We start from the raw sequence: 16,082 nt of genomic DNA on the forward strand, positions 1-16,082 counted from the left end.
CCTTCTTCGCAGGAGACTTTTTCTGAAGCACTGCTTTCTTCACCGCCTTATTTGGCGTTGCCGCCGCCTTGCTGCTCGTTTTCTTGGCTGTTACTTTCTTTGTTGTCACTTTCTTGTCTGCTGGTTTCTTCACTAAAGATTTCTTGTCTGCTGGTTTCTTCACTGAAGATTTCTTGTCTGCTGGTTTCTTCACTAAAGATTTCTTGGCTGCTGGTTTCTTCACCTTCTTTCCCACTTTTCCCTGGGTTTTCCTTCTTGCTGATTTTGAAGGAGCCGGAGTCGCCCTGTCCCTTGCTCTGCACCAGGGAGCCTTTGTTCACATTCCTCTTGATACTTTGCTTGATCTGGGTCCTGATCTTCTCCTGAGCGGTGGCAGACCTGCAAGGAATCAACTACCAGCTAGCGTATAAAGCGAGACCAAGGCTCAGGGCCTTCAGTTACCTGGAGGGGAGTCGGAGAGGCAGCGGATCCTGTGAGGAACCACAATCCAGGAAGGATGAGAAGGTCATTGTCAGGGTACAGAGGAGATTAAGTTAAAGATTTACCAGTTTATAAGCAAGCGCAGAGCCAAGGAACGGTGCTGGGGCAGATCAAATAATAGGAAGCTGTGATCAGTTGGAAGGCAAGAGTGATTAAATGACAGAAGAGATGATGGTGCAAGGCAAAAGTTAGGGAAAGAATAAGTAACATTTTATCAGCACAGATACCAGGAGTGGGGTTTGAACCCACGCAGACACATGTCTACTGGATCTTAAGTCCAACGCCTTAACCACTCGGCCATCCTGGTACGTTAACCCACCACTGAAAATGAAATTTAATGTGATCCGGGTGCCATCTGGCCTTTTCCAATATAAAGTTATGACTCCTCTCCCATGCTAAATTGGACTCTTCATTATTTATGAACCTCAATCGGATCACCCCTCAGTCTAGGTTTCTCTAAGGTGTAGGGTCCCAACTCTTTTAGTCTAACTTGATAACCAAGATGTCTTATACTGGGAATTCGTCGAATGTCTCTCCTCTGTACCCTTTCCAAAGCCTCAATATCACCCATCATGTGAGGAGACCAAGACTGGATACAATATTCCAAGTGAGTCCTGACCAAGGTTTCATAAAAGGACAAATTCGGGACATCTCAGATACTGAAGGAGTCCGTGTCCAGAAGCAGCAAGACCTGGACAACATTCAGACTTGGGCTGCTAAGTGGCAAGTAACATTCACACCACATAAGTACCAGGCAATGACCATCTCCAACAAGAGAGAATGTAACCATCTCCCTTTGACGATCAACAGCATTACCATCGCTGAATCCCCCCACCATCAACATCCTGGGGGTTACCATTGACAAAAGCTTAACTGGACCATTCATATACATACTCTGGCTACAAGAGTAAATCAGATAGTGGGAATTCTGTGATGAGTAACTCAGCTCAAGGCACGTGGTGAAATGCTCATTAGGAGAGCTGGAGAAATGGACTGGTCAGGTGGGCAGAAAAGTGGCAAATGGAACTCAACTTGGAGAAGTGTGAGGTGATGCCTTTGGTGAGGTCAAACACAGCAAAGGAATACACAATTAATGGGTGAATGCTGAGAGGTGTAGAGGAAGTGAGGGACCTTGAAGTGAATGTCCACAAATCCCTGAAAGTAGCAGGACAGGTTGATAAGTTGGTTGAGAAGGCTTATGGAATCCTTTCCTTTATTAGCCGATGTATAGAATATAAGAGCAGGGAGGTTATGCTGGAACTGTATCAATCATTAGTTAGGCCACAACTTGAGTTCTGTGTGCAGTTCTGGTCACCTCATTCCAGAAAGGATGTAATTGCACTAGAGAGGTTACAGAGGAGATTTACGAGGATGTTGCCAGGACTGGAAAAATGCAGCTATGAGGAAAGATTGGATAGACTGGGGTTGTTCTCCTTGGAATAGAAGAGGCTGAGGGGAGATTTGATTGAAATGTACAAAATTGTGAGGGGTCTGGATAGAATGGATGGGAAGGGTCTATTTACCTTAGTAGGGAGGTCAGTGACTAGGGGGCATAGATTTAAAGTGATGTGTTGAACAATTAGAGGGGAGATGAGGAAAGGTTTTTTTCACCCAGAGGGCTGTGGGAGTCTGGAACTCACTGCCTGTAAGGGTAGCTGAGGCAGAAACCCTCCACTCATTTAAAAGGAGTCTGGATGTGCACCTCAAGTACCTGAACCTGCAGGGCTACGGTTCAAATGCTGGACAATGGGATTCAGCTGGGTGGCTCGTTTTTTGGCCTGCCTGTGCTGTAAACTTTCTATGTTCTATGATTCTATGCAGACACAATGGGCCGAATGGCCTCCTTCTGCACTGCAATAATTTTGTGATTTTTGACTCTCCAAAACTTGTCAACCATCTACAAGGCACAAACCAGGATGAGTGCAGCACCAACAATACTCTAGAAACTCGACACTGTTCAGGACAAAGCAGCCACCTTGATTGTCACCCCATTCACCACCTTAAACATTCACTCCCTTCATCACTGACACACAGTGGCAGTAGTGTGTACCATCTACCAGATGCACTGCTGCAACTCACCAAGGCTCCGCAGACAGCACCTTCCAAACCGAAGACCTCCACCACCTTGAAGGACAAGGGCTGCAGATGCATGGAAACACCACCATGTGCAAGCTCCCCTCCAAGTCACACACCATCTGATCTGCAAATATATCGCTGTTCATTCACTGATGTTGGGTCAAAATCCTGGATCTCCCTTCCTAACAGCACTGTGGGTGTACCCACACCACATGGAGTGCAGCAATTCAAGATGGGAGCTCACCGCCACCTTGTCAAGGACAATTAGGGATGGGGAACAAATTCTGGCCTTGCCCGTGTCGCTCACATCCCATGAAAGAATATGCCTCATTTTATACTCAATTGTCCTCTGAATGCAGCCCAACCCTCTATTTGCTCCAACTATCACTTCACAGCATTGCTGCTGTACCTTTCGAGATCTGTGCACTAGAACATCCAGATCTCTGCTCAAAATTATTTTCTTTCTCCACCTGCTTTAATGTTTTTCCCTGAAGGGTGTATGAATGTTGAGCATTCGCCCAGTCCACATGAATAACACTGCACTTACCCAAATTAAACATCATTTACCAGTCATGAACCCAATCTCCCAACACATTAAGATCAGCCTGAAACAGTCGAGCATCGTCTACAGTCTAAACACTCGCACAGATCTTCAAATCATCTGTAAATTTACAGATGGTGCGCCCTGCACCTACATCCAGATCATTAATAAAAATAGTAAAGAGCAACAGACCCAACACCGATCCCTGTGGGACACCACTGGTAACTGGTCTCCAAACAGATCCAGATCCATCTGTAACTACTTTCTGCCTACATCTGCCAGTCAGTTCCCAATCCAGATCAATATATTACCACTGATAAAAGGGACTTTAATCTTATAGAGAAGCGTCTTGTGTGAAACCTTATCAAAATCTTTTGGCTGAGATCTGCTAATTGAACACAGGCCGGGGATGAGGCCTAGGCCTGTCCTGCTTTGTGTGTGGGTCTCAGGACCACACAAGGTGAGATCAGCTCACTGAGCACAGGCCCATCCTGCTCTATATGGTGCTCAGTACCTCACCAAATGAGAATAACTAACACAACACAGGCCATGGAGTCTCGGCCCATCCTTCCCCGATTGCGGTTCAGTGCCAACCAGGTCAGATCAGCTAATTCAGCACAGGCCGGAGATGGAAGCTGGACCTTTCCTGCTCTTGGGACTCCGTACCATACCAGGTGCGATGAAGTAAAATACCACAGGCCGTGGATGGAGCCTGAGATTTCCCTGTTCTGTGTGGGGCTCTGTGCAACAACGTGTGAGAAGAACTATCATCCCTCAGGCTGAGGAAGGAGCCTGGGCCCATTCTGTTCTGTGTGGCTCCTACCACACTGAGTGGGATCAGCTAACTCAACACAGGCCATGAATACAACCAGGCCCTTTCCTGCTCCGTGTGGCTCAGTATCACACCAGGTGGCATCAGCTAACACAGCAAAGGCTGGGGCTGGAGCCTGGGCCCGTCCTGCTCTGTGGGCTCAGTAACAACCCGTAAGATGAACTTTTTTCAAAAGACTTCAGTGTATTTATCTCTGTCCAACACTGTGAGGCAGCTTTCTGTGTTTATAAAGAGTGTAATTTATTGACTGGTCTCTTGGATCAAACAGGGTAACAGACAGAGGTCTGTGTGCAGAGGGTTTGGGGGTGAGCTCTGATTCCTAACCCTTTCTGGACTGTGAGGAATAAAGAATGAATGAGAGAGAGAGAATGTGGGAGAAGGGATGATGGAAGAATTTGTCCGTGAACCTGATTAAAAGTGTCTCAAACGCAAGATAATATTAAGATATCGAGCAGAACATTAACATAATCTGAGTTCCGCGATCTGCTCGGCTCCCATTCCGCTGAAGTGAGGAATGAACGGGTGGGGAAATTCCACCTGGAGTTATATTTGTCTCCAATGAAGATGAGTTCACAGTGAGGATGGAATAGCTCAGTTGGGAGAACACTGGATTGAAGAACCAGGATACAATCCCTGGTTTCATCAGTTTTAATTTGGTGTCTCCATCAGTTTAAGTAGAGGGAATCAGAGGGGAGATTTTCCACTCTTGACCCCATGGGCTGAATTTTAAACTAACGGTGCGGCTCTCGGCAGAGGCACCGGAAGCGGGTGTCATCACCACACGAGTGAAATGTGGCCGGCCGACCCCGATCACGGAGCAGCCGACCAATTAATGAAGGGGAGGCGTGGGGCCCATGTAAACAAGGACCAGAGGTAGGGAACGAGGCACCGATGGCACCGACATCTGACACAACGGCAGGTGCTGGCACCATATTGAAAGGACTGCCAGACCTGCATTCACTGCTGCCTGGTTTAAAGGAGTGTCTTCCTGAGAGCCCTCTACTGCCCCAGGACCTGTTCTGCTGCCTCTGCTGCCCCAGGACCTGTTCTGCTGCATCTGCTGCCCCAGGACCTGTTCTGCTGCATCTGCTGCCCCAGGACCTGTTCTGCTGCCTCTGCTGCCCAGGACCCGTTCTGCTGTCACTGATGCCCCAGGACCCGTTCTGCTGTCTCTGCTGCCTGATAGGTAAGGAGCTGAAGGCGAGCCTACAGTGACCATGGTCCAATGGTTTGGTGATGCCTTCCTGCAGGTTCGCCTCCAGGTGACAACAGATAGGTGGAAGATCCTCTTCCCCAGGGATGGGAGGTGGAGACCTGTCCACCTGACCAAGCAAAGCTGCTTTGAGATAGTAGGTGAAGTCAGCAGCCGTGGGGTCACCCCCAAGACATGGATCCAGTGCAAGAAGTGGGTCAATGACCGGATCCGGGCTGCTCAGGCGCAAACTCAAAACACTTTGGACCCTTTGGACATTGCGCATGGCAGAGTGAGAGGGAGTGTTTGGTGGAAAGGGAGTGACCAACCAGTCATGTGTATTGGGGAAGGGCAGCAGGACACGCTGCCTGAGGCTTGGCTGCATCTCGGTGGGAGGTGCACGTCAGTCATTGTCTAAACTCACACAGTCCCTCGAGAGGGGCCACATGCAGGAGGAATATGTGTGTCCACATCATGGACTGTTGGATTATCACCATCAGAGATGTTGGGCTTGTCCCCGCCGGGAGACTAACTTTGTTGATCATAGTGGCTGCAGGAGAAGACAGCCCACAATCGGAAAGAGCGTGTCAAGACTGGCAGTGGATGCCTTATCTCCATGTCGTCATCCCGATGGAGGAGGAGGCCATGGAACAGGCCGGGCAGCAAAGCAGCTGCTCCATAGCTGATGGAGAGACAGGGACACCTACCTAAGAGAGTGAGTGAACATCTCCTGGGGCACAAGGGTGCATCTGCTGCAAAGGAGCCACACTGCTCATCTGTTCACCACTGCATCAATGGAGCTGCACAGTAGGGGTGGTTGGAATGTCGCGATGGGCAGACTCTAACCCTTCAATGTCCCTGTTTTCACATGCAGGCTAGGATGAACGACAAGAGCGAAGAGCTGGAGAGACTGGGGGACAGCCAGACACCTCTGAGGAGGAGGAGGGAGCCTCAGAGGGTGCAGCGTCACATCATTCCCCTGCAGCCTCCACCAGCACAGAAACCCTCACTCGGTGGGTATCCACTCGCTGTTAGATTTGGGCACACAAGCTGGTGAGCACGTCACAGACAGGCCCGGGCAGCTGACGGAGGCTGTGACAGCCGAGGCCACTGGCAGTTGGAAGTCTGTGGGAGGCCAGGCCCATGCTGAGTCCCAGGCTGATGACGTGCCTCTGGTGTCACCAGCAACACGGGAAATGCTGCAGCTGCAGCAAGAGGTCAGGCAACATCTGTCAGAGTTGCCGGAGGTTATATGTACCCAAGTTCGGATGATGGAGGAGTCCATCCAGGCCTTGCATGCTGCACTGTCTCTGATGGGGGTGTGTCTGGCTTCCTTCCTTGAGAGATTGGTGACTCTGATGGAGAGCCAGATCCAGCCGACCAATCAGTGGCTGCCGGAGATGTGTGCAGACCTGCACTCCATCGCTTTGTCCATGAGCTCCATCCAGCGGTGACAAGGCGAGAGGGGGGACGAGGCACCTGAACTCTTCACCAGGTCCACATCCCTCTCAGGTCAGTAGCGAGGTACAAGTGTGTCTTATAAGGGGGAGGAGCAGCTGGCTGCTACATCTGGGGTCTCCTCTCAGGGTGCTCCTGGTGTGGACAGTAGCTCCAAAGCCACTCTGCGAGTGACACAAGTGATGCCAGTGCCTGCCTCCATCACCCTCGATGACAGAGGGGGGGTCCCTGTACCTGTGCAGGAGGCCCTCAGTGTGCCGGGGCCCTCCAGGCCTCAGGCAGCAAGAGGACGGCCACCAATGTCATCCCAAGCCATGGGGCAGCAAGGTCAGCAGCCTGTCTCCACCTCAGCTGACAGAGCAGGGGGAGCACCACGTAGGAGCATGCGGAAAAGATTTCAGAAGAGCACCTAGATTCACTTGGGTTCATGGTGAATGTGCATTCCAGATGGATAGGGTTGCATTTGATGTCACACGGAAGAAAGAAATGATGTTCTCTCACTATGTCTCCTTCCTATTGTTGATGCCCTTTGGGACTTCATTTAAACCCTTCCTCCCAAGGGGCTGGAAGTGAGGGACCAAGCCCTGAGTTCACAAAGCTTCGGTCTTGTCACTGTGCGATGTGTACCTGGATGCTGCAGTGCAGAAGGAAGCACGTGACAACAGGGCTGCTTAAAGCTAAGACTTTATTGCTGTGGTTCCAGAAGGTGGTAAGCCTCAAAGGAAACTTGAATGTATAATGGTGTCTCATGTCTCCCTTGTGTGTATCTCATTGCCCCTTTCCTGCTGTGCCTGAGGTTCTTCATCAGGCACTGCTTGGGCAGCATCCTCCTCCACATCCTCATCATCAGAGGAGACATCACACTCCACGATATCCTCACTTGTCAACACCTCACCCCTCTGTAATGCCAGATTGTGCTGTGCACAGCAAACCACCACGATATGTGAGACCCTCGCCGGGACATACTGAAGGGCTCCACTGGATCGATCTAGGCACCTGAATCTCATCTTCAGGAGACCAATGGCCTCCTTGATGGTCGCTCGGGTTGACCCGCAGCAGGTGTTGTACCTCTCCTCTGCATCCGTGCGTGGGTTCTTCACAGACGTCAGTAGTCATGTCCTCAGTGGGTAGCCCTTCTCTCCAAGGATCCATCTCTGAAAGCGGATGGGGCCGCGGAAAGGTTCTGGCACCTGGGAGTGCCTTGGTATGCAGGCGTTGTGGCTGCTTCCCGGGATTTGTGCACACACCTATGGGATCCATTTGCAGTGGTTGCAGACCAATTGCACACTGAGCAAGTGGAATCCCTTCCTGTTGAAGGCTGCTGGCTGGTCTGCAGGAGCCTTGATGGTCACATGGGGTGACACCCTACACCTGGGGGAATCCAGTGATGGCCCCGAATCCTATAGTCCTCTCAGCTTGACTGTTTGGATCGCTGTGCACATAGTCACCGGCCCTCCTGAACAGGACATTGGTGACCTCCTTGATGCACTGATTCACCAAAGACTGTGAGATTCCACACATATCTCCAGTGGATCCCTGCAATGATCTGCTGGTGCAGAAGTTCAGTGGCACAGTGACCTTCAGTGACACTGGTATCAGGTGCCCACCAAGTCCCATGGGGCACAGCTGCATCATGGCAGAGAGATCAGTGACGACCTCCGTGCAGAGGCGCAGTCTGTGGAGACACTGTCACTCGGACATCTGCAGGTAGTTGAACCTCAGCTGACGTGTTCCTCTGCCTCCTTCTCCAGCCTCCTGTTCGAGGCTGGCCTTCCTGTGGGCCCCCAAGCTGCTGTGGTGCCCCTGCTGGTGCCTGCGCCTCCCTCCCTTCCTCTCTATTCCTCCTCCTCCTCAATGTGAGCCTTGAATGAGGTCCATGACAGGTTGCCCCTCCCTGAGTGCAAGGCCTTCACAGTAAACAACACCCAGCCACATTTACCTCACTTGTCACCCTCAATGAGGTGGCACTGCCCCAAAGGTACCCTGGTGTGGCTCCCCCTGCAGAGCTGGCACATTGGCCCCCACTCCTGACAGTGTTTCCCGATGCCCTTTCCCCCTCCACCCTTAATGCCAAGTTACGCTGCCTCACCCGATTGCTTCCCAGTGAAGCCAACACTCAGCTCCCACCTCCCAGTCACCTCCTTTAACCAGGCGAGGCTCTGAAGCCCCGTGGTTCCCGTGCACAATTAGTTCAATTGGATCCAGTGAATAAAATTGCTGACAATTGGACTCATAAATACTTTAAATGCCTTCTTGCCGAGTGGATGTGCGAAGTCTGCCCTCCATGTCAGCCGCCGACAGAAAAATCCGGTCCGACGTCTTCCATCCCTATTTTATACACCCCCCCCCCTCCCCCTTCCCAGCCTCCATTCCCGTCTCCAACGGTCCCTTAAAATTCTGGCCCATATCTCTAAGACTAATGGGAGTGAAACTACATCTGCTCCTTAGCCTGAACAGGGAGAGCTGCTCTCTCTGTGTTCAAAGTGAATGAATCTGCTCTTTACCTTGTCTTACTGGAACGTTCACTGTCTGGAAATGTCTGTTTGAAAATGTTTTCCTGTTATATTAATGGAGCAGAGGTGAGTTGCTGTTCAACAGAGAGGTTTGGAAGTGGGTGAAGGGGTGGAGTGATGGTGTGAGTGAGAGGTGCAGTGAGTTGGCCATTCTCAATAGAGTGTCAGGAATGAAGGTCAGAGGAACAGACCAGGCAGGAAACACATAAAGAGCGAGGAGAAGCTGGTGTGAAAAACAGAGATTAAACAACAGGCTTGTTCAGTTGGTTTGGGTCTGGTGTTCAGAATACCCGGAATCTGGGTTCACTTCCCTTCCAACTCAGCGAATTGTATCAACATTATGTTCATAAAACCATAGAATGATACCCAAAGAAGGAGACCATTTGGTCCATTGTGTCAGTGCTGTCTCTTTGGTTATGTTATCCAATTAGAACTGCTGCTCAGCTTTTTCCTGTAATCTGTGCATTTTTCCTTCCAGTATTTATCCCAATTGCTTTTCAAAGTTACGACTGAATCTGCTTTCAAGTCCTGATCAGACAGTGCATTCCAGATCACAACACATCACTGTATAAAAAATCATTCCTCATTTCGCCTCTGGTTCTTTTCTCAATTACCTGATAAATACATCCTCTGGTTACTGACCCTTTTGCCACTGGAAACAATTTCTCCTTATTTAACTTATTGAAAACCTTCTTGATGATGTCACATACTAGACTGCCAGTAATACTGAAGCCCATGGAAGAAAAGAGACAATGACAGCATGCATATGAAGTTTGCAGACTGATAGGAACATGGAAGCAGGAGTAGGCCATTCAGCCCATCGAGACCACCCCACCATTCAATATGATGATGACTGATCATCCACTTCAATGCCTTTTTCCCACACTATCTCCATATCCCTTATGTCATTTGTATTTAGAAATCTGTCAATCTCTGCTTTAAACATACTCAATGACTGAGCTTCCACAGCTCTCTGGTGTAGAGAATTCCAAAGATTCACAACCCTCTGAGTAAAGAAATTTCTCCTCGTCTCTGTCCTCAGTGGCTTTCCCCTTATGTTGAAATTGTGTCCCCTGGTTCTAGATTCCTCAACCGGAGGAAAAACTTCATCTACCCTGTCTATCCCTTTAAATATTTTGTAAGTTTCAATGAGATCACCTCTCATTCTTTGAAACTCTAGAGAATACAGTCCCAGTTTCTCCAATCTCTCTTCATAGGACAGTCCTGCCATCCCGGGAACAGGTCTGGTGAACCTTCATTGCACTCCCTCGATGGCAATGATATCCTTCCTCAGGTAAGGGGACCAAAACTGCACACAGTATTCCAAAGTGCAGTCCAACCAAGGTTATATACAATTGAAGCAAGATTTCACTACTCCTGTACTCAAATCGTCTTGTGATAGAGGCGAACATATCATTCGTCTTCTGAATTGCTTGCTGCACCTGCATGTTAGCTTTCAGTCGCTTATTGACAAGGACACCCAGGCCCCTTTGTACATTCACACTCTTACCATTTAACAAATAATCTGCACATCTGTTTCTCCTACCAAAGTGGATAACCTCACATTTTTACACTTTATATTCCATGTGCCACTTTCTTGTCCACTCACTAAGTCTGTCCAAATCCCCTTGAAGCTGCTTTGCATCTTTCTCACAACACACTTTCCCACCTACTTTTGTGTCATCTGCGAACTTGGAAATACGACATTTGGTTCCCACCTCCGAATCATTGATATATATTGTGAACAGCTGGGTCACAGTGTGGTGGTGAACAGTTGTATTTCTGTCTGGAGGAAGGTTTACAGTGGGTTCCCCATGGTTCCTCATAACTTCAGTTATGTGCAGAGACTGGAAAAGCTGGGGTTGTTCTCCTTGGAGCAGAGCAAGTTCAGAACAACTTTGACAGAGTTAGAATCAAGGAATCAAATGGTTACAGTACAGAAGGAGACCATTCAGTCCATCATGTCCATGACAGCTCTTTGCAAGAGCAAATCAGCTAATTCCACTCCTCTGCCCTTTCATTGCAACACTGCAAATTTTCTCTATTCAGGTGTTTATCCAATTCCCTTTTGAAAGCCACGATTGAATCTGCCTCCAGCACACTCTCAGGCAGTGTATTCCAGATCCGAACCACTCACTCTGTCCCACACCCCTGGTACCATTGCAGAAAATCTCTTCTGTTCATTTCATCCCTCATAAATAATTGAAATGAAATGTTTATTAGGAAATGCACAATATAAAAAAGAGAGAGAAATAAATGCTGAGAAAAATAGAAGTCAATGTTTGGAAGGTAAAAAGAGCAAAAGATGCAACTTTTATTCTGGTTGAGTGAGAGGAATATATCACACTCTGGGGCTTTTTAAGAGGATTTACTGATAAACCTGGGATTTGAGAGGAAGCTGGTTCATGGTTTACAGAAAAAATTCAGTCCCTGGAGTGGAGCAAACAGCTGCACCGTCCAATAACAGACAGGATGGGGACACTGTCTCAGGCCTGGTGAGCTCAGTCGATGAAAGCATGAAACTCTGAATCTCAAGTTTTTGAGTTTGAGCCCACGGTGGGTGTCTTTTATTTCCTTTTTAGGCTGATTTTACAGCCATTCTCCAGCTCTGAATTCCTCGGCAGAGAGTTCAAGGAGTGTTTGAAATGAGATTCAACAGCAGTATGAGAAAGTCTCTCCTTGATTCAGGACTCTTACCTCTCTGCAGCATCTCGCTGCTGAAGATTGAACTTTATCTCATTTCATTCTCAGCTCATGGTCAGTGTGGATCAGTGAGACTTCTGGCTGTCTCCCACTTCACAATCCATCAGTGCTGAGAAATCAATGGGGAATATTACTCACATGTTACAATGTTTTATAAATACTTGAATGTATTTCACACTGTGTCTAACAGTGTGAATCTCCCCTGGTATATCAGCTCACCAATACTTCAACAGAACATTCACATAATGTGAGCTCTGAGATCTGTTCAGATCCCATTCCCAAGACCTGGAAAGTGGGATTGGGCTGGATCGCTCTTTTTCAGCTGGCACAGACACGATTGCTAAATTGTCTCAGTCTGTGCCATAAATTTTCTCCATTTTCTATGTTCTATGAAGTGAGGTGTGATTGGGAGGGGCAATTCCACCAGGGTTATATTTTATACCAAAACAATGACACAAGGGATACTTCACTTTTTTATTCATTCATTCATGCGATGTGGGCATCGCTGGCTAGGCCAGCATTTATTGCCCATGAGAAGGTGGTGGTTAGCTGCCTTCTTGAACCATTGCAGTCCATGTGGGGTAGGTACACCCACAGTGCTGTGAGAAAGGGAGTTCCAGGATTTTGACCCAGCGACAGTGAAGGAACGGCGATATAGTTCCAAGTCAGGATGGTGTGTGGCTTGGTGGGGAACTTGCATGTGGTGGTATCCCCTGTATTTGCTGCCCTTGCCCTTCTAGGTGGTAAAGGTCACTGGTTTGGAAGGTGCTGTCTAAGGAGTTGTGGTGCATTGCTGCAGTGGATTTTGTAGACGGTACACACTCTGCAACTGTGTTCCGATGGTGGAGGGAGTGAATGTTTGCAGATGGGGTGCCAATCAAGCGGGCTGCTTTGTCCTGGCGGTGTTGAGATTCTTGAGTTGGAATTGCACCCATCCAGGCAAGTGGAGAATATTCCATCACACTCTTGACTTGTGCCTTGTGGATGGTGGACATGCTTTGGGGAGTCAGGAGTCATGGATGAGTGAGAGGAATATATCACACTTTGGGGCTTTTGTAAGAGGATTTATTCATAAACCTGGGATTTGAGAGGAAGCTGCTTCATGGTTTACAGAACAAATTCAGCCCCTGGGGTGGAGCCAACAGGTGTACTGTAATTACTCACCTCAGGATTCCAAGCCTCTGACCTGCTCTTCTTGTCACGTTATTTGTATGGCTACCCATGGTAACCTCCATGATGTTGATGGTGGGGGATTCAGTGATTGTAATGCTATTGAATGTCAAGGGGAGATGGTTAGATTCTCTCTTGTTGGAGATGGTCATTGCCTGGCACTTGTGTGGTGCGAATGTTACTTGCCACTTATCATCCCAAGCCTGTGAGACTGAAATAGCTCAGTTGGGAGTGTGTTAGACTGAAGATCCCTGGTTCAATCTGGGGTTTTGGCAGTTCTCCTTTATTCTGCATCACCCTTTGGTTTTGACTCTTGAGCTGCACAATTTACACTGAAATTATTTACCCAACTCTGAAGGTTGGATTGGAATAGAGAGATATCAAGGATGGGAAACATTTACATTGTCTGATTTAGCTTATTGTCTATCTCCCTGTGTCCTTTTCCCCAGTTTTTGAATCTTTCGGGGCCGGGTGAACATTTGATTTGCTGCATTTGCCCCAAACTGAAGCCTTTTCCACATCTCTGGGTGGTCAGACTCGCTCTGTCTGTTTTTGTTGCTCGTGACCATTAACGAGAACAGGCCACGAGTTCAACGTTTATCAGCAAACGGAAGATAATTGGAAAGAATTCTGTGTTACTCCAGATCAGTGACAAAGATACAATGGATGTTATTCAAAATAAATTCCCTTTGACATTTTATGTAAACTTGTTTGCATCCAAAAGTTGGATTTTAAGTGTAACAAAAATGTGTCAAATTATTGACTGACCATGTGACAGCGCACATGGGGATCAAATCCACAGCCTTGTTGTTACCAACACTGCGTCCTAACCAACTGAACTAAGCGGCCTATAGACAGAGCCAGGTATGGGTTTGAGCTGCACGCTGGGCGGTTTGTGTTTTATTTCTCACACTGGGTGACAGAGCGATTGTACAAACAATGGACACATCACATCCCTGAAACATTGTTCTGATATAAAACAGTGTGAAATAAGAACTGAGCATGGAAATGGAACGGAACCAGAAATCAGGACTTTAATCTATTAAAGTTGATCTTGAAATTCAACCATTCACTGAACATTCCAATCGATCGAACTCTCTTCTGATATAAAATCCAGGAACTTGAGCTGCTGTAAAACACAACTGAGCCTGACGTGATTTGAACACGCAACCTTCTGATCTGGAGTCAGACGCGCTACCGTTGTGCCACAAGCTCACAGATAAAGCAAAGTGTTCCATTCCTGACAGATTTACTTCTTGTTTAGATTCAGTGATTGAAATTAATTCAATCCTCATCTGACCTCCACACTGTGAAGGCCTGCAATCCGACCTGAACCCGACGACCTGTGTCGGGTTCGGGTCATGTCGGGTCGCTCTTCCGGTTCTGGCTTTCGGGCTCGGGTCAGGTTGGGTCAGGTTCAGGTCAGGCTGGGTCCAGGTTGGTCTGAGTCCGTGTCGGACACACACAGTAAGAATTACATTTAACTTTGCTGGGAAGTTGAGTTTAATAAGTGTCAAAAGTTGAAAAGCCAACCAAAGCCGGGAGTCCGGGTCATTAAGGAGGGAAACTCTGAGTCTGCGCAGTGAGCAAGTGAGCATCTCTATGACGTCATTGCGCTCAAGCTGCAGCTTCCTGCAGATACGGAATCGGGAGGTAGATAAAGTGAACATTCCGGTGGTCGGGTAAGGCTCGGGTTAGTTTGGGCGTGGGAATAAATGGAGATACTCGGGCCGGGTCAGGCTCGGGTCCAATGTGGTTCTGTCAGGTTCGTGTCGGGTTTTTTTTCCTGACCTGAGCAGGCCTTTACTGCTCTGTCAGTTCAGTGCCTTATTTAAACTATTACTTGGAGTTCTGTTTTACAGGGTCACGGCTGTTTAAGTGTTTCCCAGACCCACTACTCTGATTAATCAGACATTTTACTGCTAACTGCTGCTGCAATTGAAATGTAAAAAAGAATTTCCAGTGACCTGCAACCAATGGACAAATACATTTCAGAAAGATAAAGTTCATTCGCCAATCCACAAATGTGTCTTTCTGCTTATATTTATAAACAACTCCTTCTTTCCACTATGGGAACTATACAATCACGACAGTTATTTGAAAGTTAGTATGAGATGTTCCAGTTCATCAGTTTTAAAACTGCAGCAGGTATTTTCCAGAAAACTTCTCTGTTGGAACCTCAGTCCCATTTAGATTGAAAGTGGACAATTAATGTATTCACTTGTTCATTGTGGACAGGTGTCTGACTTCGAATAAATCTCATTAACTTTCAATGAGGTGGCAGTATTTCTGTGCTCCCATTTTACACAGTCTGTCCTGTTCATGCACCATGTTTTTATTCTCCTCTCCCATTCTCCACAGGATACAGATTACAAGAATCATCAATCTAACTGTTGAAAAGCATTGGAAGAATCTGGTCACACAGGTATTGAAACATTCATTTTCTGCCATTTTCCAAGTTGGTTGCTTTAAACACAGTACAATGTGTAATCATCTTGAAAAGAGATTCTCTTCAATATCCAATACAAACTGAATTACAAACCTGACAGACAAACACAGGAGAACAAGTGACGAGTGAACACAAACCTCATGGTGCTCATTTTCAGATTTATTGCAGTCATCCGACAAAACAAGTGAAAGAATATTCCAGTGAAATGATTTGGAAAGTAGGTGTGACTTTTGTTGGTGCCTTTCTTTGCTCTGTTGGTGAAACTTTCTTGCACCTGACTCCTGTTCATGTCTCTGTTTCCTCTATTGAATGAGGAAGGAGGTATTTGATCAGAAATCAACTGGATTGTGTACCTTTGAGAGGGGATTACTGCACCATCAGGGCTGGAAACAGGAGTGAGTGAAAGACAATGTGTGGAGTTTGATTTTGTACAGAGGGAGAGCAAATCTAACAGGACTGTGAGATATTGGCCTGGATTTTACAGCCCCAATAGCGGTGAACTCTGAGACTTTCACTGCTATTGAGGTCTGAACAGCAGTGCAACTGCTAGTACATGCACACACTAACACCAGCATCTGGAAGTTGTGGTGGTGAGAAATGTGCTTAGAAGGAGCCTCTGATCATAATCGCACCAGCCCACTCTTTAAAGTGACAGGGACCTGTAGTTC

At 47.6% G+C, this 16,082-nt stretch overlaps 2 non-coding genes across 2 annotated transcripts; both read right to left on the reverse strand.

Annotated features, from left to right (window-relative positions):
* Positions 1–704: 704 nt before the first annotated feature.
* trnal-uaa (transfer RNA leucine (anticodon UAA)) lies at positions 705–787 on the reverse strand. Its single transcript has one exon. It is a non-coding gene; the product is annotated as a tRNA-Leu (tRNA).
* Positions 788–14,108: 13,321 nt separating this feature from the next.
* On the reverse strand, positions 14,109–14,180 carry trnaw-cca (transfer RNA tryptophan (anticodon CCA)). The gene has a single exon. It is a non-coding gene; the product is annotated as a tRNA-Trp (tRNA).
* Between the last annotated feature and the right edge of the window lie 1,902 nt (positions 14,181–16,082).

This window comes from Heterodontus francisci, unplaced genomic scaffold (genome assembly GCF_036365525.1).
Source record: "Heterodontus francisci isolate sHetFra1 unplaced genomic scaffold, sHetFra1.hap1 HAP1_SCAFFOLD_58, whole genome shotgun sequence".
NCBI lineage: Eukaryota > Metazoa > Chordata > Chondrichthyes > Heterodontiformes > Heterodontidae > Heterodontus > Heterodontus francisci.